Source organism: Salvelinus sp. IW2-2015, linkage group LG14 (assembly GCF_002910315.2).
Source record: "Salvelinus sp. IW2-2015 linkage group LG14, ASM291031v2, whole genome shotgun sequence".
NCBI lineage: Eukaryota > Metazoa > Chordata > Actinopteri > Salmoniformes > Salmonidae > Salvelinus > Salvelinus sp. IW2-2015.
In genome coordinates, this window is record NC_036854.1 from 52,108,111 (window position 1) to 52,131,220 (window position 23,110).

The 23,110-nt window shown below is 40.1% G+C and overlaps 1 long non-coding RNA gene across 1 annotated transcript in view; it reads left to right on the top strand.

The window, feature by feature from the left end:
• LOC111973234 (uncharacterized) overlaps window positions 1–22,632 on the top strand; it is a 59,611-nt gene extending 36,979 nt beyond the window's left edge. The window contains exons 2-4 of the long non-coding RNA XR_002878531.2: window positions 10,213–10,389; window positions 10,474–11,076; window positions 21,087–22,632. This is a non-coding gene — a long non-coding RNA (uncharacterized lncRNA). The remainder of the gene's footprint in view (window positions 1–10,212; window positions 10,390–10,473; window positions 11,077–21,086) is intronic.
• Window positions 22,633–23,110: the final 478 nt, after the last annotated feature.

Genomic DNA, 23,110 nt, shown 5'->3' on the forward strand with positions numbered 1-23,110 from the left:
AACWGAGAGGTCTACTTTCTTGGGGACTTMAATATTGACTGGTTTTCATCAAGCTGTCCACTCAAGAGGAAGCTTCTTACTGTAACCAGTACCTGTAATCTGGTTCAAATTATTAATCAGTTTACCAGGGTGTTTACAAACACTACAGGATCAAGATCATCCACATGTATCGATCACATTTTTACTAATGCTGTAGAACTTTGTTTTAAAGCTATATCCGTACCCATTGGATGCAGTGATCAAAATATAGTGGCTATGTCCAGGAAAGCCAAAGTTCCAACAGRTGGGCCTAAAATAGTGTATAAGAGATCATACAAAAGATTTTAGTGTGACTCTTATGTGGATGATGTTAAAATATTTGTTGGTCTGATGTGATTAATGAGGAGCATCCAGACGCTGCACTTGATGAATTTATTAAATTGCTTCTTCCAATTATTGATAAACATGCACCTGTTAAGAAACTGACTGTTAGAACTGTTAAGGCTCCATGGATTGATGAGGAATTGAAAATCTGTATGGTTGAAAGAGATGGGGCAAAAGGAGTGGCTAATAAGTCTGGCTACACATCTGACTGGCTTACTTACTGCAAATTGAGAAATGATGTGACTAAACTCAACAAAAGAAGAATAAACTGTATTATGAAGCCAAGATCAATGATATAAAGATTGATGGGGGAAAAACTTGAGTACTTTAAATGAAAATATGGGCAGAAAGACAAATTCAACTCCATCTTTCATCGAATCAGATGGCTTATTCATCACAAAACCATTTGATGTTGCCAATTATTTTAATTATTTTTTTCAAAGTGGGAAAATGTTGGCAGGAAATGACCACGAAAGACAGTGAYAAATTATATTCATGCATAAAAAAACAAATAATGAAAGGAAAGCAGTGAAAATTTGAATTATGTAAAGTTGGTGTGGGAGAGGTGGAAAAATTATTGTTAACAATCAATAATGACAAACCTTCTGGCATTGACAACTTAGATGGAAAGCTACTGAGGATGGTAGCTGACTCTATAGCCACTCATATCTGTCATATTTTTAATCTGAGCCTAGAGGAAAGTCTGTCCTCAGGCCTGGAGGGAAGCAAAAATAATTCCGCTACCCAAGAGTGGTAAAGCGGCCTTTACTGGTTCTAACAGCAGACCTATAAGCTTGCTGCCAGCTCTTAGCAAACTGTTGGAAAAAATTGTAAAGTGTGGTAAAGTGTGGTGTACCGCAGGGCAGCTCTCTAGGGCCTCAACTATTTTCTATTTTTACCAATGACCTGCCACTGGAATTAAACAAAGCATGTGTGTCCTGTACTGTATGCTGATGATTCAACCATATACGCATCAGCAACCACAGCTAATGAAGTCACTGAAACCCTTCCTTATGGCTGCAATCCCGTAACGGGATCGTATGACAACAGCCAGTGAAAGTGCAGGTGCCAAAAATCAAAAAAAAAATCTCATAATTAAAATTCCTCAGACATACATGTGGTTTATACCATTTAAAGGTCATCTTGTTGTTAATTCCATCAAGGTGTCCGATTTCAAATATGCTTTTCACGGCAAAAGCACCACAAACAATTCTGTTAGGTCACACCAAACCACAATAAGCAGAGCCTTTTTCCAGCCAAAGATAGGAGTCACAAAAGCACAATAGAGAATAAAATGAATCACTATCCTTTGATGATCTTCATCAGATGAACTCATAGGACTTATGTTACACAATACATGTATTTTGTTTGATAAGTTTATATTTATATAAAAAATCTGAGTTTACATTGGCGCGTTACATTCATAGTTCAAAAACATCCAGTGATTTTGCATAGCACATCGTTTCAACAGAAATACTCATCATAAATGTAGTGATAATACAAGTTATACACATGGAATTATAGATATACCCTCCTTAATGCAACCGCTGTGTCAGATTTCAAAAAAACTTTACGGAAAAAGCAAACCATGCAATAATCTGAGACGGCGTCAAAAACAATAGTCAAATTGCCGCCATGTTGGAGTCAACAGAAACCAAAAATTACAAATATTCCCTTACCTTTGATGATCTTCATCAGAATGCACTCTCAGGAATCCCAGTCCACAATAATGCTTGATTTGTTCGATAATGTCGTTATTTATGTCCAATTAGCTACTTGGTAAACAATTCAAAGTCACGAAGCGCGTTCACTAAAACCTGACGAAATGTCCAAAAGTTCTGTAACAGTAGTAGAACATGTTCAAACGATGTGTTGAATCATCTTTAGAATGTTGTTAACATAAATCTTGAATAACGTTCAACCGGAGAATTACATGACTTCAGATGACGATGGACGGAGCTCCCTCTCATGTGAACGCACATGGTCAAAGAATGTCACCTCATGGCAGTGGTGACTAATTCTCCTCTCATTCGCCCCCCCCCCCCTTCACAGTAGAGTCATCAGACAAAGTTATACAGACTGTTGACATCTAGTGGAAGCGTAGGAAGTGAATACTCATTCATATCTCGCTGTGATTTCAATGGGATCTTGGTTGAAACTCGACCAGCCTCAGAATTTCCACTTCCTGTTTGGATTTTTCTCAGATTTTTGCCTGCCATATTGAGTTCTGTTACTCACAGACTAATTCAAACAGTTTCAGAGTGTTTTCTATCCAATACGTAATATAATATGCATATATTAGCAACTATGACTGAGGAGCAGGCGTTTACTCTGGGACCTCTGTGCACCTTTTATCCAAGCTACTCAATGCTGCCCCTGCAGCCATAAGAAGTTAACAAGAGTTGCTGTCTGTTTTGGAATGGATGGCCAGTAATTAACTGGTCCTGAACATCTCTAAAACTAAGAGCATTGTATTTGGTACAAATAATTCCTTAAGTTCTAGACCTAGGAATCTGGTAATGAATGGTGTGGCTGTTGAACCAGTTGAGGAGACTAATTACTTGGCGTTACCTTAAGATTGCAAATGTCATGGTCAAAACATATAGAATTTAATGGTTGCAAAGATGGGGAGAGGTCTAGCCGTAATAAAGAGATGCTCTGCTTTTTTGACACCACACTCCAAAAAGCAAGTTCTGCAGGCTCTAGTTTTGTCTAATCTCGATTATTGTCCAGTTGGGTGGTCCAGCGCTGCAAGGAAAGACCTAGTTAAGCTGTATCTGGCCCAGAACAGAGCGGCATGTTTTGCTCTTAATTCTAATCAGAGGGCTGATACAAATACTATGCATGCCAGTCTCTCTTGGCTAAGAGTTGAGGAGAGACTGACTGCGTCACTTCTTCTTTTTGTAAGAAACATTCATGTGTTAAAAATACCAAATTGTTTGCATAGTCAACTTACACACAGCTCTGACACACACACACTTATCCCACCAGACATGCCACCAGGGGTCTTTTCATAGCCCCCAAATCCAGAACAAATTCAAGAAAACGTACAGTATTATATCGAGCACTTATTGCATGGAACTTCCATCTCATATTGCTCAAATAAACAGCAAACCTGGTTTCAAAAAACAGATAAAGCATCACCTCACGGCACAATGCCTCTCCCCTATTTGACCTAGATGGTTTGTGTGTATGCATTGATATATAGGCTACGTGTGCCTTTTTAAAAATGTATGTAGTTCTGTTCTTGTCTAATGATGTTCTGTATTATGTCATTCTGTATTATGTTTCATGTTTTGTGTGGACCCGAGGAAGAGTAGCTGCTGCTTTTGCAACAGCTAATGGGGATCCTAATAAAATACCAATACCAAATACCCTCTCTCGTCAACGGCTTTCCCATTGGATAATAAAGGCTAATATATTGGCCTATGATAGCAAGGGTTTACAGCCCCAGGAGGGCCTGAGAGCTCACTCCACCAGAGGTATGGCTACCATTTGGGCACTGTTCAAAAGCATCTCCTTACAAGAGATTCATAATGTGGAATGTTTGGCCTCCCCTCATACATGTATAAGGTTCTACCGACTGGACAACACTGCACCTTTGTTGGCGCATACTGTCCTCAGTGTCGTAGCTTCTGAGGGTTGATATGTTGGGACTACCTGGCTTCGGAGAGCATGTCTACAATACGGGAGTTGGCAATATCCCAATGTGACACATCAAAATTAGTATTTGAAAAGAGAATGTAGGGTTACTGTAGGGTTGTCTGATTATAAGAGTGAGATGTATCACAGCATTTCCCTGCATCCAAGAGCGCAAAGAAGAGATGCATGCTCAAGAATGATCAGAGGGTGAGCGAGTGGCACCTTATAATTAGAGGGGCTCACCTTATTTGCTTCGACAGACGTGTGTGATTGGTTCTTACCCGATTAGTGATTCTGAGCAAATCTCAATGTAATTCATCTCACTCCTATTATAAGAGAACCGAGGTTACGACAGTAACCCTAAATTATGATCCAAATTGAATAAATAGATGATAGTCTTTGTTTGCTCCTAAAAGCCCTCAGAGATTAAATGTCTGTTTTATTTGTCACCGCATGTGTAAATAGGGCTGATTAGAGAGTTGGTAGGCGGGTGTGTATCATGTGCTGCAGTGTAACACTGAATCCTGGGATCTAAGGCTGTGAATGGCTGGTTCTGTAAGCCCGTGGGGAGGGCTGCAGAGCAGAACCGCAGTGTACAAGAAGGGACTCTGTGTTCCGGCGACACACACAAGTATGCATCTCATTACTGGGTCCTGGTTGCCCCGAAATAACTCAATGGCTCTGGGCCTGGGACCACCACAGCTGCCACCCTGGTGACTGGGAAGTGTACAGTACAMGGTACGGTCGCTGACTCACTGAGAGAGACATTCCGAGGGAGGTTGGGCAAAGTACATAGCACTTCTATCAGTTAGGAGAAGATTCTATAGTTTTAGCTTTAGAAGGGCAATTTATCCTTTTCAAATGACATTTGTTGTATGTGTCCCACCAGTCCTCCCTTTGAACTAGTACATGATGTCCTATGTAAAACAATCGTCCTTGTGGGGTACACATTACCACTAGATTAAGGGTGAATGAAACACACTCATAGACCTCCATTCATCCGGTTCCTCAGAACATCCTGCCTAAAGGCTTCTACTTCTCAGTACCAGGTCGTAAATCTGCCCACCAGCCCCTTATAGCCCCCCAGCAGGAAGCCACTTCACCCCCTGAGAAAGCTATGTGAACCCCTTGAAACTCCTCTGGCCTTTTTGGATGTATACTAATCCATGAATAACATTTGACTATCTGGTAAAATAATATATATACATATTCAACAAAATTATATTTGAGAGTATTTTCGAATACTTATTTCAAATACTATTTTCAAACACATGGGAGTGTATCTGAGCCGGTGTATTTTGAAATACTTTCCAAGTGTATTTCCAAATACATAAAAATATCCAACTACTTGTCTTTTAACATAAACTATATCTGAATACTTACTTTGAATGTATGTGAAACTAATTAAAATATTTGAAATAGTATTTGAACCCAGGTCTGGTCAAAAGCAGGTATGTCACATGGAGCAGTTACACGTGAGGCCCTGCCTGAAACCATCTTATATCCGGTCCCACTTTAAACAGTACAACTTATAAAGGCTTTATAATAGCATATATAAATAGCATATATAAAGGCTTCATAAGCACTGCATGAATTATTCACAAATACTTTCTAAGCGTATGTCATACTCTATAAATGGTGCAGCTTGGTGCAGATAGATTGTAGCTTCCATCAATGTAATTGTCTGCATCAWTTCCAGTCCCCCATATATATATTTTTGTAAATATACACTACCGGTCAAAAGTATTAGAACACCTACTCATTCAAGAGTTTTCCTTTATTTTTACTATTTTCTACATTGTAGATTAATAGTGAAGACATCAAAACAATGAAATAACACACATTGAATCATGTAATAACAAAAAAAGTGTTAAACAAATCCACATTTATTTTATATTTGAAATTCTTCAAAGTAGCCACACTTTGCCTTGATGACAGCTTTGCACACTCTTGGCGTTCTCTCAGTCAGCTTCATGAGGTAGTCACCTGTAATGCATTTCAATTAACAGGTGTGCCTTGTTAAAAGTTAATTTGTGGAATTTCTTTCCTTAATGCGTTTCAGCCAATCAGTTGTGTTATGACATGATAGGGGTGGTATACAGAAGATAGCCCTATTTCGAAAAAGACCAGTCCATTTTATGTCAAGAACAGCTCAAATAAGCAAAGTGAAATGACAGTCCATCATTAATTTAAGACATGAAGGTCAGTCAATCCGGAAAACTTCAAGAACTTTGAAAGTTTCAAGTGCAATCGCAAGAACCGCTATTCATCAAGCGCTAAGATGAAACTGGCTCCCATGAAGTCCGCCACAGGAAAGGAGGATCCAGAGTTACCTCTGCTGCAGAAGATAAGTTCATTAGAGTTACCAGCCTCAGAAATTGCAGCCCAAATAAATGCTTCACAGAGTTCAAGTAACAGACACATCTCAACATCAACTGTTCAGAGGAGACTGTGTGAATCAGGCCTTCATGTTCGAACTGCTGCAAAGAAACCACTACTAATGGACACCAATAAGAAGAGACTTGCTTGGGCCAAGAAACACGAGCAATMGACATTAGACCGGTGGAAATCATTCCTTTGGTCTGATGAGTCCAAATTTGATTTTTGGTTCCAATCGCTGTGTTTTTGTGAGACGCAGAGTAGCTGAACGGATCATCTCTGCATGTGTGGTTCCCACAGTGAAGCATGGAGGAGGAGGTATGATGGTGTGGGGGTGCTTTGCGGATGACACTGATTTATTTAGAATTCAAGGCACACTTAACCAGCATGGCTACCACAGAATTCTGCAGCGATACGCCATCCCGTCTGATTTGTGCTTAATGGGACAATCATTTGTTTTCAACAGGACAATGACCCCAAAAACACCTCCAGGCTGTGTAAGGGCTATTTGACCAAGGAGAGTGATGGAGTGCTGCATCAGATGACCTGGTCTCCACAATCACCGGACCTCAACCCAATTGAGATGGTTTGGGATGAGTTGGACCGCAGAGTGAAGAAAAAGCAGCCAACAAGTGCTCAGCATATGTGGGAGCTCCTTCAAGAATGTTGGAAAAGCATTCCTCATGAAGCTGGTTGAGAGAATGCCAAGAGTGTGCAATGCTCTCATCAAGGCAAAGGGTGGCTATTTTGAAGAATCTAAAATATATTTCGATTTGTTGAGCATTTTTTGCGTTACATTTACATTTAAGTCATTTAGCAGACGCTCTTATCCAGAGCGACTTACGCATGATTCCATATGTGTTATTTCATAGTTTTGATGTCTTCACTATACAATGTAGAAAAACCCTTGAAATGAGTAGGTGTATCCAAACTTTTGACTGGTACTGTATCTATATATGTGTGTGTGTGTGCATATATTTATACATACATACACACATACACACACACACACACACACACACACACACACACACACACACACACACACACACACATATATATATACCACCCCTCCCCTAATTGGAGTAAACTAATGGACAACACTTAGGCTTTTACTTCTAGCTTATACTTATGATATACATTTTACGGTGTATTTTTAAATAGTTCTATATGTTTTACAGACTAATTCTAAAATTGATTAAATCGTTTTCCCCCCTCATCAATCTACACACAATACACCATAATGACAAACCAAAAACAGGTAAAAATTATTTTTGCTCATTTATAAAAATGAACAACTGAAATATACATTTACATAAGTGTGCAAAGAGTTTACTCAGTACTTTGTTGAAGCACCATTGGCAGCGATTACAGCATTGATTCTTCTTGTGTAATGCACTACAAGCTTGGCACACCTGTATTTGGGGAGTTTCTCCCATTCTTCTCTGCAGATCCTCTCAAGCTCTATCAGGTTGGATGTGGATCTCTCCAGAGATCGGGTTCAAGTCCGGGCTCTGGCTGGGCCATTCAAGGACATTCAGAGACTTGTCCCAAAGTCACTCCTGCTTTGTCTTGGCTGTGGGCTTTGGGTCGTTGTCCTGTTGGAAGGTGAACCTTCGCCCCCAGTCTGAGGACKTGAGCACTCTGGAGCAGGTTTTCATCAAGGATCTTTCTGTACCTTGCTCCGTTTATCTTTGCCTTGAATCTGACTAGTCTCCCAGTCCCTGCCGCTGAAAAACATCCCCACAACATGATGCTGCCACCACTATGCTTCACCGTAGGGATGGTGCCAGGTTTCCTCCAGACGTGACGCTTGGCATTCAGGGCAGAGTTCTATATTGGTTTTATCAAATCAGAGAAATTGGTTTTATATGTTCTGAGAGTCTTCAGGTGCCTTTTGGCAAACTCCAAGTGGGCCTTTACTGGAGGAGTGGCTTCAATCTGGCCACTCTACCATAAATGCCTGATTGGTGGGATGCTGCCGAGATGGTTGTCCTTCTGTAAGGTTCTCCCATCTCCACAGAGGAACTCTAGAGCTCTGTCAGAGTGACCATTGGCTTCTTCGTCACCTCTCTGACCAAGGCCCTTCTCCKCCGATTGCTCAGTTTGGCTGGGCGGCCAGCTCTAGGAAGAGTCTTGGTGGTTCCAAACTTCTTCCATTTAAGAATGATGGAGGCCACTGTGTTGTTGGGGACCTTCAATGCTGCAGAATTTTTTTTGTAACCTTCCTCAGGTCTGTGCCTCGACACAATCCTGTTTCAGAGCTCTACGGACAATTAATTTAACCTCATGGCTTGGTTTTTGCTCTGACATGCACTGTCAACTGTGGGACCTTATATAGACAGGTGTGTGCCTTTCCAAATCATGTCCAATCAACTGAATTTACCACAGGTGGACTCCAATCAAGTTGTAGAAACATCTCAAGGAGATCAATGGAAACAGGATGCACTTGAGCTCAATTTCGAATATCATAGCAAAGGGATTGAATACTTAAGTAAATATGGGATTTCTGTTTTTATTTTTTTTATATATTTGCAAAGATTCCTAAAAACTGTTTTCGCTTTGTCAATATGGGGTATTGTTTGTAGATTTGCCGAGGATTAAAAATAAATATATATTTTAGAATAAGGCTGTAACGTAAATAATGTGGAAAATGTCAATGGGTCTGAATACAGTATATACATATAAGTGGGTAAAACAGTATGTAAACATTATTCAAGTGATAAGTGTTCAATGACTATGAAGATAGGGCTGCAATCTCTAAGTTGCAGGGTAGAGTACTGGGTGGTGGTCGGCTAGTGACAGTGACTATTAAGGTTCAGGGCAGAGTACCGGACGGAGGCCGGCTGTTTTAAGTCTGATGGCCTGGAGATGGAAGCTGTTTATCGGTCTCTCAGTCTCAGCTTTGATGCACCTGACCTAAGACCTCACACTCCATCAGAAATCAACAGAAAACCCAGATCACTGAATGAGTCTGACCGTTGGAAGGCAACTGAGTTCTGTACATTTCTCTTGAACACTGTTTATAAGGGAATATTCCAAGGGTGATGTATGAAAACTTAATGTTGCTTGCAGTTGCTATGACCATCTTCCTAYGTGTGTCCTTGTGTGCAGACCACGCAGACTATGCCGGAAACATCCTGGTTTTGTTTGTGGACCACTGCAGCTGCCTGTATGGGAAGGAAAACATAACATATAACATGCATTGCCTAACCCATCTCAGCCATGAAGCATGAGCATTTGGCGTTCTTGACAATATCTCTTGCTTCCCCATCAACAATTTTCTTGGCCAGTTAAAAAGAATGATAAGAAAACCAAACAAGTCTTTAGAGCAGGTTATACGGAGGCTGTCTGAAAGAGCGGCCATGACAATGGCCCAGTCCCAAATGGTCTAACAGTGAAATAGCAGTATAAAAAAATGCAGTTCACTCACTTCTCTGTACAGATGTTCACTGGGAATAACTGTCCAGTTGAGGAACAAGGAAGTTGTTCTAGTGCAAAACCTGCTGGTGGAGGAACATGGAGACACTTTGATTGTGTACAAAACATTTAGGAACAAGACAGACCTTTCCGCATATCCCCTCTACTTCCGTGCAAAGAGGGCTTTGCTGGGATGCCATTACTCYACAATATATATATTTTTTGTTTTCCCGTTAGCTCGTTTCAAGGTAAATTGTCAGTAAAAGACATTACAGACATTATTATTATTATTATGTATTATTTACTTGAAGGGATTTTCTTAAACTCCTACAATTAGATGTTACTATTATTAAAATGTTTGAGTAAACAAATCTAATTGAATTCCCTTATTTGCTTTTTTGTTCACAGTACCATGTTTGCTGTGGTTAATTTCCCGAACGAAGATGCAAAAACCTGGTGCACCAAGGACAAATGTTATTGGCCTCCATACAAGAGCCAAGAGAGGTTAAGGAAGGCAGTGATGTTGCACAAACGGCCAGACATTGATACATGGGAGGTGTATTCAATTCAATTACTGAAGACAGAGTGAGTACGTTAACTGAATATTAACATACTAAATGTCTCGTTTTACAGATTAACTGATAAACTCCTGTTTCGTGATGTTTTCAGATTCATATGAGAAATCTCATGGTTAGGGCAAAGGCCTGGAAACAGAGCTGGAGTCTCACCAAAGGAAGAGAAAGTAAGATTTAGTGTTTGAAATAAAAGGAATCTCAACACTACTACTCTGAAAACTTCATGCTTGCTGTCATTCCCAGGCGAAATCCTAAATGTGATCGACTCTGAGGAGTCTGACACTGATCATAACCAGCACCCACCAGCGTCAAAGACCCCCAAATTCACCCAAAAAAGGGTTGATTCCACACACAAAAAAAAGTATATGCAATATTTAATTTCTTGGCAATGAATTGTTCATACAAAGTATAAGTCTAATTTTCACAACCTACATTTCATTTGCACAATTTGCAACAGTATCTTCTATACTATCTTTGTCACTCTCTGCTGGGGGTAAGTGCCTCTTATGTACTGAATGTAATGAAGTATATCACATAATATGCTTAAGAACTAATAATGTTATGTGTTTTTTGAAGGAATGCTGAAATAGTTTGGCTGTGAACTCAGATGTATAGGACAAATAACTATGCWTAACTTTGATCTGAACAGGTCCCCAGTCCTCTTCGTCACATGGGTCAGCTGCTCACCAGTTTGAAGGTACCTGAACTTGCCCATCATATTATTTGAGGTGTAAAGGGAGAAATGCTCTACAATGTTAATAAAAAAAAAAGAAAAACAGCAAGTTACCACGGGTGTGTTTCAGTATAATTATTGCTTTCATGCAACGATTATCAACACAAACCATTTGTTAGATTTTATTCACTTTTTTTTTTTACAATTAGGATATAGAAATAACGGAGAAATGTGACAGAAAATGTAACATTAATGAAAAGTGTTCGTTACCTTTGCTAGCAAGTAGTCGAAAGCGAATCCTTGCAGTCAAAACGTTGTCCAACTGGGAAAGTTCACCACAAGCTTGCGATGAACTTGTCTTGTTCACTCCATGTGTTCACTTGTGAAACACGTCAGTTGACTGATTTAAGATTGCATGTGCTTCATTCCTCCAGCCGGAGCTAACTTCTAAATCGCTATTTTAGCGCTAGTAATGCTACTACATACGGCCAGTTGCAGTTTGTGGGAAACATTGTTGTAAAGGGGGCTTCCCTTTGCACTTGTGAAAGTGGTTTCCCTTTGGGAATATCTAGCCAAGTCACTGTATCTGGATACTTTTCCCCAGTTGAGATGTGGGCGCTGCTTACTTTAAATGAAATTCTACATTTGTGTATTGTGCTCAATTTGCAGCAGAATCATCAAGACCCTGTTCCCGTGACTCTTCATCAGAAGACATACTAAGTGTTGTCATCGATTCCTTTTTGAGACACCAAACCGCTGCTTTTGTTACATGAGATGGCAGTTTTCCATCAAAGTGTGTCCTGGGTGGCATCCTGGTAATACTATTGCATTATCCTCTGCGTAGTTGTTGATGAAGTTCATAACTCGTTGCAAGTCCTCATGCTTCAGGTGTAACCTGTGCTCGCTTGGGCCAGCTCTCTTTTTGATGGGAGGCATTAGACCATTCTGCTTGTATGACTGGTGGAGGGAAGTCAGGCGTGTTCTACTGATGCTTAAAGACAAATTCCAGACACCAATATTTTAGCATTTTTATACAATAGATAGCCGTAATGACCGTCAGACACACCTGGCTAACTTGATGGGTCATGTAATCATCTTGCGAAGTGGAGTCTTGTTTAAACGTGTAGCTAGCTAGCTAAACAATGAACCATAATCCCAATCCATAGAGTACTAGCAATACAAACCGATTGTCATAGCTAGCTAAAGTGAACAAAATAGGTTAAATGTTAGCTAGCTAACATTGGGCTTTAACTAGCAATGCAAACAGCTTGCTGAGATAATATTACTACACAGATCATACACGTAATGTTAGCTAGCGAGCCAGCCATCTAACGTCAGCTAGCTAGCTAACAGTACGCTTTAACTTGGGGTCTTTCGTTTAGACATGTAGCTAGCTAGCCAGCTAGCTAAACAATGAACCATAAACCCAATCCATAGAGTACCAGCAATACAAACCGATTGTCTCCGCAAGCTAAAGTTAACCAAATAGGTTCAATGTCAGCTAGTTAGCTAGCTAACATTAGGCTATAACTAACAATGCAAATAGCTTTCTGAGATAATATTACTACACAGATCATAGACTTAACGCTAATGTTAGCTAGAGAGCCAGCCACCTAACATCAGCTAGCTAACAGTAAGCTTTAACTTGCAATGAAAACAACTTTGACAAAATTAGAAACGTATAATATTTGAAACTGTAGCTAGACTCTTACCCACATACATGGATAAACGCTTCACGGCAGACTGCAACCCCATTCATTAAATAAAACATCCTGTGTTGTTCCCGTTTTGTTTGTACAGCTTGCTTGGCCCATTGTGTCAAGTCACTCTGGTTCACACTGACCGTGTGCAATTCCATAAGAATCATCAGATCTTTCTCCCTCTCTGTCATGGATGCCATGGTTGCGCTTAGTTTTAAAATGTAATCCCGAGACAGGTGTTTTATACAACAGCCTTCTGTGTTCTCTATTCAACTCTCTCTGCATTTGGAATCAAACTCCAGAATTGTATTCTCCTTATCATACTCTGCTTCTACCAGACATTGCACTGATTTCAAAACTCTTGTCAACTTCTTCCATGACAACAACACTGTTGATCGCCGTTTCTTCCCCATCACTGTCATCAGAAGACTCTACAATATCTTCTTCAATATTTTATTTCGTCATCGTCTGATTTATTTTCAGAGTCAGAGAGAGTCCGCATGGTACGGATGTCCGGATGTCCTCTTGAAAGTAGTCCATCACAACTTTTCCCCACTGACCTTTGTCGATAGCGCCTGATAAATTCAGGGCAGCAATGTTATTGAGAGCATTAGCAACACATTTGCAGTTCTCCATGGCTAACGTTATATATTTTGAAAAAAACTGCAGTAGGAAGGATTATCTACACATAACAAGCAGCTCATTTTATAGATAGAAGATGCTACACGGCAGACCAATCCAAAACTCATCTCTCGGCATGGCCATTCCATTCATTATCTCAGCCAAGGTTCCTGTCTTTTTCTGTGGCTAAACCAACTAGGCTCGTAATTTAACAACTTTGTTCGTATTTACAGATGGCATACAAGTTTGTTATTAAGGCAAATGAAAGTTKAAATGTGCCAGAAGGCATTTCTTACAAAAAACGCATTTTGATTAAAAAAATGTACATTAAATGTCTCTCCTGTGAAGTTGCGACTTGCGACATACGCCTAGTTTTCTGAAACGAGTCAGATATGATTTAGCAATTATTTTTTATATTTGCCATAGTTTCATTCTGTAAAAAAATACATTTACAGTTTTCCACGATTGTTTACACACGTTTGCTGAATCTTTGGACCATTTTACATTTACATTTACATTTAAGTCATTTAGCAGACGCTCTTATCCAGAGCGACTTACAAATTGGTGCATTCACCTTATGAAATCCAGTGGAACAACCACTTTACAATAGTGCATCTAACATTTTCCCAAAACTCTAAACACAAAACCATAAACACAAAACTCTACAAATCTCTAGCAAAAGCAAACACTGCATTCAAAACTGTTTTCTCTTTCCAAAATGTTTTTTTTTTGRATCAAAATGACACACGCGTCATATGAATAGATCTGTCTACCAACCAACAACACACTGACYTGCTCAACACAAAACACTACTATGAATATCCCATCAGTAGRTTTATGCCTTTTGTATTTTCAGTTTTACACAATATCCCATCAGTGTTACACAATAAATTGTGGGTGGTCGATGAACCAGTTGCGGACCAGAGCAGCTCAGTGGAAACTCATGTTGTCCCAGATGACAACATACCTGGGCTGCTCTGGTCCACCCCTCTGCTCGGCTGGAATGAGGATGCCATGTAGTGTGTCCAGGAATGTGATGAGAATGGCGGTGTTGTAGGGACCAAGTTTGGCATGGTGATGGAGGACGCCTTGCTGGCTAACGGCTGCGCACATGGTGATATTCCCTCCACACTGTCCAGGGACATTCACAATGGCATGGTGGCCAATAATGTTCCGTGCCCGTCCCATTCTTTTGGCTAGGTTGAAGCCAGCCTCATCCATGTAAATGTAAACGTGCTGAATTGCAGCAGCATCCAGCTCCAAGACTCTCTGAAACAGACAACAAGACAATATGTGACGTAGACCTAGAGCAGTCAATATGGTGAGGCACAGTACACTGGATTACAGTACTGTAATGTGTCTGTACAGTGCTAATAGTAAATTCACAGTATAGTACTTATTTGCACATATTCATAGCGCTGTTCTTTAACCCTCTCTGAGTTTCGTTCAAATGCCACCCTGTAGACCTGTTTCATCCGGATTCGGTCGCGCTGTAATACACGGTCCAATGTAGACAAGCCCACCTGGTGAATGTTATTGAATATTGTGTTGTCTGCAGTTATGTGGTTCTGGATTTCTCGTAGTCTAATGGTATTGTTTGCCACCACCATGTTCACAATAGCGGTCTCCTTACTGTAACATTGGCCAACAATCACTGAGTAATATAGGCCTACTGAAATGTCGGACTGCAGTATACTACAGTATATATACATAAAGAGCATAGTGTAGATMGTAGGTAACTTACCYGTTCTCATTTCTGAATGTARGGATGATAGATGCAACCATGTAGTGGCTAAGGTTTGCCTGAACTCTCTGCCCAGCCTCCCTCATACTCAATTCATGGTCAYTTCAACTGTCCTTCCTTGTCCTCCCCTTCCTCTTCTTACTTTCACTCCACCTCTAGTTCTTGCTTTACCATTGATTTCCATTTTCCTCCAAAACAGGAGAGCTCGTCTGTGGCCTTTAATAGTGCTAATGCTCTGATTTCTAAGTGAACAATTTAGCAACTAGTATTTACACCTGTGAGGAGTGGGTGTTGCCAATTGGTATATAGAGCTTGGCATTGTGATTGGCGTTGCTTTCCAAAGGGTCTAAAGATATTTTAATTTTGAATGTTGTGTCTAATGTAGAGAGCTGTGTGTAGTGTTTTGCAAAAAGTGTGATATAGAATTGAAAACTGAGTGTAAAGCAGGAATTGTGCTTGCAATTTTGCAGACTTGGTTTAGGGATTTGGTACACGAGTTTCAGGTTTCGGTGATTGCATTTCAAGTTCCAATTTTAGTGTGTAAACAATTGGGAAAAACTGTAAATGCATGTATATTTCACAAAATATTTCCAAATATATTTTAAAATCAAATATATCAGTAAATAATTATTTAATGTATTTCAGAATGTATTTTGAAATACATGAAATACATTTTCCAATGCATTTAACATATGTTGTGATATCATTTTAAATACATTCCTTAATATATGTTGGAATGTATTTAAAATCTATATCAAATACATAAAAAACAAAAATACATTATCCGGCCAATTTTATATATTTAACAGGTATCCCAATTTTTTTTGTTGCAACAAATATATTTTAAATGTCWTTTTTTTCTTTGTATGGGCCAGTTGGTCTGTCTGTGCTATAACAGTGGTTTTGTAAGGCATCTACCAGGTGATTACCCTCAAAGGTAGATGCTTACGGTTTTCAGAATAAGAAGTGTTCGGGGGGCACACGGGGAGTAGTTTGTAAACCAAGATACTGAGTAAACATATCCATGGAGGGTTCTATTGAATTCCAGCCACGTTCTAAACACAGAAAAAAAACACAATGGTTTTAAATTAGACTTAAGCAATTAACACTCTAAAGTTGAAACCTAAACAGAAATACTGTATGTTATTTTAGTCACTGAAAACGCTCACAATCTGCATCCACATGATTTTGTGATTAGCTGGAGCAGATCTTACAACTTACAGGACCAATTTAATGCACACGACTGATCAACGAGTCACCAACCTCCGCACACTAAATGCTGATTGATTGTGGAGGGGAAATATGGCTTGTGTCGCAAATGGGGACCAGGGCCCATAGGGCTCTGGTCAAAAGAAGTGGACTATGTAGGGAAATAAGGTGCCATTTGGGACGCAACCATGTTCCATGGTGGGAGTGGTGGGCTTAAGAGCGGTTTATTGTGAAGGTTATTAACTAATGGGTCTATGGATAATCCCAGGTGAGTGTCTTTTAGCCAGACCCTGCGAGGACCACAGTATACACAATGAACAGGCTTCACTTAACCTTACTACCGGAAAACGCTGAGATGGCAATGTGCAAACCCCGAGCATTATTTAGTTGTTAACCAGACTTCACTCTTTGAGTGCCATCTGTGTGGTGTGCGCAGCACGGTGTAAAGCGTATTAGAGGGAATAGAATATATAGTGTAGAAGATACAGTGTCATATGCTTGGCTGTTTTGTCTAAGCAAGGTTTTCCAATGAGAGTCCCATCTGGTTTCCCCTTTTCTAGCTTTGACCCTGGACAATGGCGTAAACCAGTGGTCACCAACATTTTCTGAGTCAAGATCCCTTTCGCAGTCAAAAAGCAAGCAGAGATCTACCATTCATAATTTTTTTCAAACATGACTTCAAAAATGTAACATTAACCTACTAAAAACAGTTCTGTAGGAATGAGGTTTGTGCAGTAGGCCTAATACATCACAGCGTATTGGCTAGATGCCTGGCAATATTGTTCTTCTCAGACCATATTATATTTCAAAACTCGAGCGAGGCACAGCTGAGCATGAATTGAAAAAATGTTATTTTTTATTTTGACTGATGGTACCTMCATCTGATGGTCATGATGCTTTGAAGGCAACTGGGAACATGAAGTCAAATCATGACATTAGTGATCTTCAGGTCGGAAAGTTGGAGCACTAGAAAATAGTTTCCGAGTTGAATGACTGTGCCAAAGATTTTTCCCAGTCGGATCTCGATTTTCCCCCCAGAGTTCCCAGTTCTCTCGAACACACGTAAATCTCCAACTTCCGACTTCAGAGTTCACAGTATTTTGAACACGGCATTAGTATCAGCGGAGGGAGAGAGCAGCAGAGGTTCCGCCTATCACGGTCCCTGCTCTCGCCTTCCTTTCATCCGGTGAGACGGACCAGAGAGGGGTCACCGTCTTCCACCTGATGGCGAAACTTGAGTCGCACCTCATCTGCCTCATGTACAAATGAATGTTTCTCCTATGACCAGAGAAAGTAAAATATTCATTGATATTAAAATAGACATGATGAGCTGCTAAGAATAATAAAAACGCAAGGCCATCGATAGACTTGGCTACTCATTCATTACAGCTGCAGCGCGAGTGGAAGTAGGGAGAAATGTGTTTTATTTTTTGCGATGGTGTTGTATATAAACCTAGACATGAACTCACTCATAAAAACAGCAMCTCTTTGCTGTATTCCTTGACAGTCTCTCTCTGGTCATGGTTTTACAAGTCATGAAATCTCACTTAAGCTAGTAGTTTTGGTTGCACACATGTAAAGTCTCTTGATAAGAAATGTACTGAAAAACCCAATGTAAACCTGATACATAAAATGTTTGACATATCTTAAAATAATGTCTGAGGTACAGGGAAAGAAACACTCACCTCTCTGGGATATGTGGGACGCTAGCGTCGCTAGCGTAACAAACATCCAGTGAAAATGCAGAGCGTCAAATTCAAATAAATTACTATAAAAATGTCACTTTCATGAAATCACACATGCAATACACTAACTTAAAGCTACACTTGTTGTGAATCCAGCCAACATGTCAGATTTCAAAAAGGCTTTACGACGAAAGCACACCAAATTATTATATTAGGTCAGTACATAACCACAGAAAAACACAGCCCTTTTTCCAGCCAAAGAGAGGAGTCACAAAAAGCATAAATAGAGATAAAATGAATCACTYACCTTTGATGATCTTCATCAGATGACACTCATAGGACTTCATGTTACACAATACATGTATGTTTTGTTCGATAAAGTTCATATTGATATCCAAAAATCTCAGTTTACATTGGCGCGTTACGTTCAGTAATGTTTTGCTTCCAAAACATCTGGTGATTTTGCAGAGAGCCACATCAATTTACAGAAATACTCATTATAAATGTTGATGAAAATACATGTGTTATGCATGGAACTTTAGATAAACTTCTCCTTAATGCAACCGCTGTGTCAGATTTCAAAGAAGCTTTACTGAAAAAGCACACCATGCAATAATCTGAGTACAGCGCTCAGAGCCCAGCAAGCCAAAGAGATAGCCGCCATGTTGTGGAGTCAACAAAGTCAGAAATAGCATTATAAATATTCCCTTACCTTTGATGATCTTCATCAGAATGCACTCCCAGGAATCCCAGTTCCACAATAAATGTTTGATTTGTTCGATAAAGTCCATAATTTACYTCCAAACACCTCCTTTTGTTCGCGCGTTTAGTACACAATCCAAACTGACGACGCGCTGGCAGGTCCAGGCGAAAGTTCAGACGAAAAGGCATATTACAGTCTGTAGAAAAATGTCAAACTAAGTATAGAATCAATCTTTAGGATGTTTTTATCATAAATCTTCAATAATGTTCCAACCGGWGAATCCCTTTGTCTTCAGAAATGCGATGGAACGCAAGCTACCTCTCATGTGAATGCGCATGACCAGCTCGTGACCAGCTCGTGGCACTCTGCCAGARCTCTGACTCAATCCCCTCTCATTCCCCCCTCCTTTATAGTAGAAGCATCAAACAAGGTTCTATAGACTGTTGACATCTAGTGGAAGCCTTAGGAAGTGCAACATGACCCCATTTCCACTGTATCTTGGATAGGCAAAGAGTTGAAACACTACAAACCTCKGATTTCCCACTTCCTGGTTGGATTTTTTCTCAGGTTTTTGCCTGCCATATGAGTTCTGTTATACTCACATACATKATTCAAACAGTTTTAGAAACTTCAGAGTGTGCTCTATCCACATKTTCTAATWATATGCATATTCTAGCTTTTAGGACAGAGTAGCAGGCAGTTTACTCTGGGCACCTTTTTATCCAAGCTACTCAATACTGTCCCCCTGTCCCAAAMAAGTTAATTAAAAGGGTTGAATGACCTCTAACCTCTGTTCTGACTTTCTGGTGAGGCTTGATCACCCTCACTAGAAAGACAAGAGACATTCAGTCTAATCAAATTTTATTTGTCACATTTYATTTTTTTAATTTTACCTTTATTTAACTAGGCAAGCCAGTTAAGAACAAATTCTTATTTTCAATGATGGCCTAGGAACAGTGGGTTAACTGCCTTGTTCAGAGGCAGAACGACAGATGATTACCTTGTCAGCTCAGGGATTCGATCTTGCAACCTTTCGGTTACTAGTRCAATGCTCTAACCACAACAAAAAAATTGGGGCCTTCCTCTGACACCGCCTAGTATATAGGTCCTGGATAGCAGGAAGCTTGGTCCCAGTAATGTACTGGGCTGTACGCACTGCCCTCTGTAGCGCCTTATGGTCAGATGCCAAGCAGTTGCCATACCAGGCGGTGATGCAACTGATCAGGATGCTTTCGATGGTCCAGCTGTAGAACCTTTTGAGGATCTGGGGACCCATGCCATATCTAAAAACATTGGGTGAGATAAAAAAAAAAAATGGGCTATGTGAACACTAATAATTAGGAAGAAGTTTATAATTTCGCAATAGTCCTATGTGTGATTCGGACCTCGAGAAGGACAGAGAGAGAACGCTGCCCCTGAATGAGGGACACCTTTCTCTAGTCTATTTTACCATTACCTTATGGGATACAATTATTTCCTTATGGAGTTATCAAGAGTTATAATTCTAATTTTACTTGTTATTTTGATTTAACAGGCAGGGGAAATGCCTACCTGTAAAAGGAAAAAATATATGTTGGTAATGGTTGACAGTTACTCCAAGTGGATTGTAGTTTTCCCCACCTCTAGTTTTATATGAAGAAGTGTATTGCTGTTTTTAAAATGTGTATATATTTACCTTTATTTAACTAGGCAAGTCAGTTAAGAATAAATTCTTATTTACAATGACGGTCTAGGAACAGTGGGTTAACTGCCTTTTTCAGGGGCAGAACGACAGATTTTTAATTTGTCAGTTCGGAGATTCGATCTGGCAACCTTTCGGRTACTGGCTTAACCCTCTAACCACTAGGTTACCTGCCGCTACCTATTGTGTTGCCTGTTTGATTTTGTCTTGCTTCAATACAAATCTCACCAGATTGGGTCTGCTGAATGGTCTAGATTTTTCCCTAAGGATTAGCCCTCTGACTCTCTGACCCTGTAACCCTGTGGTGAGATCGCCAAGGTGATAAGGGAGTATAAGCCAATTTGTGGATTTATTTTTTCAACTTTGCTGTTATTCTCTTTGACATTTATCTTAGACATTTGTATTAAGAATATTGGTAATAGTAATAATTTGTAAACTGTTGTTTTGGTCTGTCCTCTCTCGAGGTTATGGCGTAGGTGACCACAGATGGTATCTAGATGCATGGAAGGTATAATTTGACCGAGAACAGTGTGAACCTCACCCCCTCTAACCGGCTGAAGTAATGGCTACAATGGTGTTCACTATGGTCCTTCACCACTTCTASCGTGAGACCTGCGTCTGAGCCAGCAACCTGTACACAGCATCCAGTCGAAGCTATCAACTGCCTTTTCTCTCATTCCTTTTCTCTCAGGAGTGTGACATGAGTCCACGTGGAGTGAGCATGGAGAGAGATCCCGTCCAAACTTCTCTCATGCTGCTGGTGTACTGGTAGGAAAATGGGCAAAGACATAATGGACCGTAAAGGACAGTGGCGGCTCAGGTGAGAGAAATCGGGACATTATCCATGGCCATCCACTTTGAACATGTGCCATTGGGAGGACGAACTGGAACGCCAGAAGAATGAGTGCCGGGAGGAAGGGGGGTTGTCAACCGTGCCTGTAATTGATTTATCACAAATTGTTTATGATTGTGGAGGTCTGCACACTGCGAAAAGTATAGTACTTTAGACTAGAAATGCATTGCGATACCGATCTGTCATTAACATGCCACTCGCAACAAAAGCGCCAGGTTGAAATGTCTTTGTCAGAATCCATAAATMAAATTGTGTAATGAAGCGAAGGTTTTAAAACCATAGTTTTGCAAGTTGGATTGTACAACCCAGAATGAAGGGTTTGAAAGTGTCTGGGGTTTTATGCGATGATTACTACTTTGATTGTAGATTTTATCTTCAGTATTATGATTATGTATGAAATTAGATTAACTCCCGTTAAATTAAATATAACCTTTATTATGATGATGTATTTTGATATAGAAGCTAAAATGTAATGCTTACCTTAAAATATAYTGATTGTTATCACACAAGTGATAAGAGGATGGAATGTGATGGAAAATTGTATCCTGTGAAGAGAGCCTTGAAAATGTTAACTTTGTCTTATTGTCATAAATAATCCATTGATTCCTGCTTGTGCTTGGTAAAGATATGAGTGGGGGCGACATGATCCCCTCCTTAGGACCATCTGGCAGAACGCCCAGAATATGTTCTATAAGTTAAGATAGGATACGGTGKCAGACACATGCCAGAACCAACGCTATGAACTATGCCTATATAACYTGTCTGTAAGCAGTATATAATGGATCTAACGGGACTGCCCCAAAACTGAATGTACTTTGAAATCCAAAGTGTAGAAATACAGGTGAAATCAATCATTGACACAGYCATGGTGGTGTAGCAGGAAGAACAGYATGCTGTGAACCAAGCGYTRGTGAGTTCAAATCCCAGGTGAGGACAWAGTGAATAATAATTACTGTATGAATAAACATACACAATGTAATCATGTACYTTGCCTTCAGAAAGATTCTGGGTTTGAGTCCAAGCTCTGTCGCAGCCGGCCGCAACCAGGAGACCCATGGGGCGGCGCACAATTGGCCCAGCGTCGTCCAGGTTAGGGGAGGGTTTGGCTGGCAGGGATGTCCTTGTCCCATCGCGCACTAGTGACTCCTGTGGAGGGCCAGGCACAGTGCATGCTGACACGGTTGCCAGGTGTACAGTGTTTCCTCCGACACATTGGTGTGGCTGGCTTCCGGGTTAAGTGGGCATTGTCAAGAAGCAGTGCGGCTTGGTTGGATTCTGTTTCAGAGGACACACGGCTCTCAACCTTTGCCTCGCCTGAGTCCGTACAGGAGTTGCAGCGATGAGACAAGACTAACTACCAATTGGATACCACGGAATTGGGGAGAAAAAAGGGGTAAATAAAAAGACAAAAATTAAGTATTCACTCCCTTTGACTTAAAAAAAAATATGTATGCTTTACTGCCTGAATTTAAAAAGGATTACATTTGGATTTTTTTGGTCACTGGCCTACACACAATACCCCATCATGTCAAAGTGGAATTATGTTTTCTGAAATTTGGCTCTCTGTTTTTCAAAAAATGAAAAGATGAAATGTCTTGAATCAATTAGTATTTAATCCTGTTGTTATGGCAAGGTTAAATAAGTTCAGGAGTAAAAATGTGCTTAACAAGTCACATAAGTTGCATGGACTCACTCTGTGTGCAATAATAGTGTTTAACATGATTTTTGAATGACTACCTCGTATCTGTACCCCCACACATACAATTATCTGTAAGGTCCGTCAGTCGAGCAGTGAATTTCAAACAACGATTCAACACAAAGACTAGGGAGGTTTTCAATGCTCGCAAAGAAGGGCACCTATT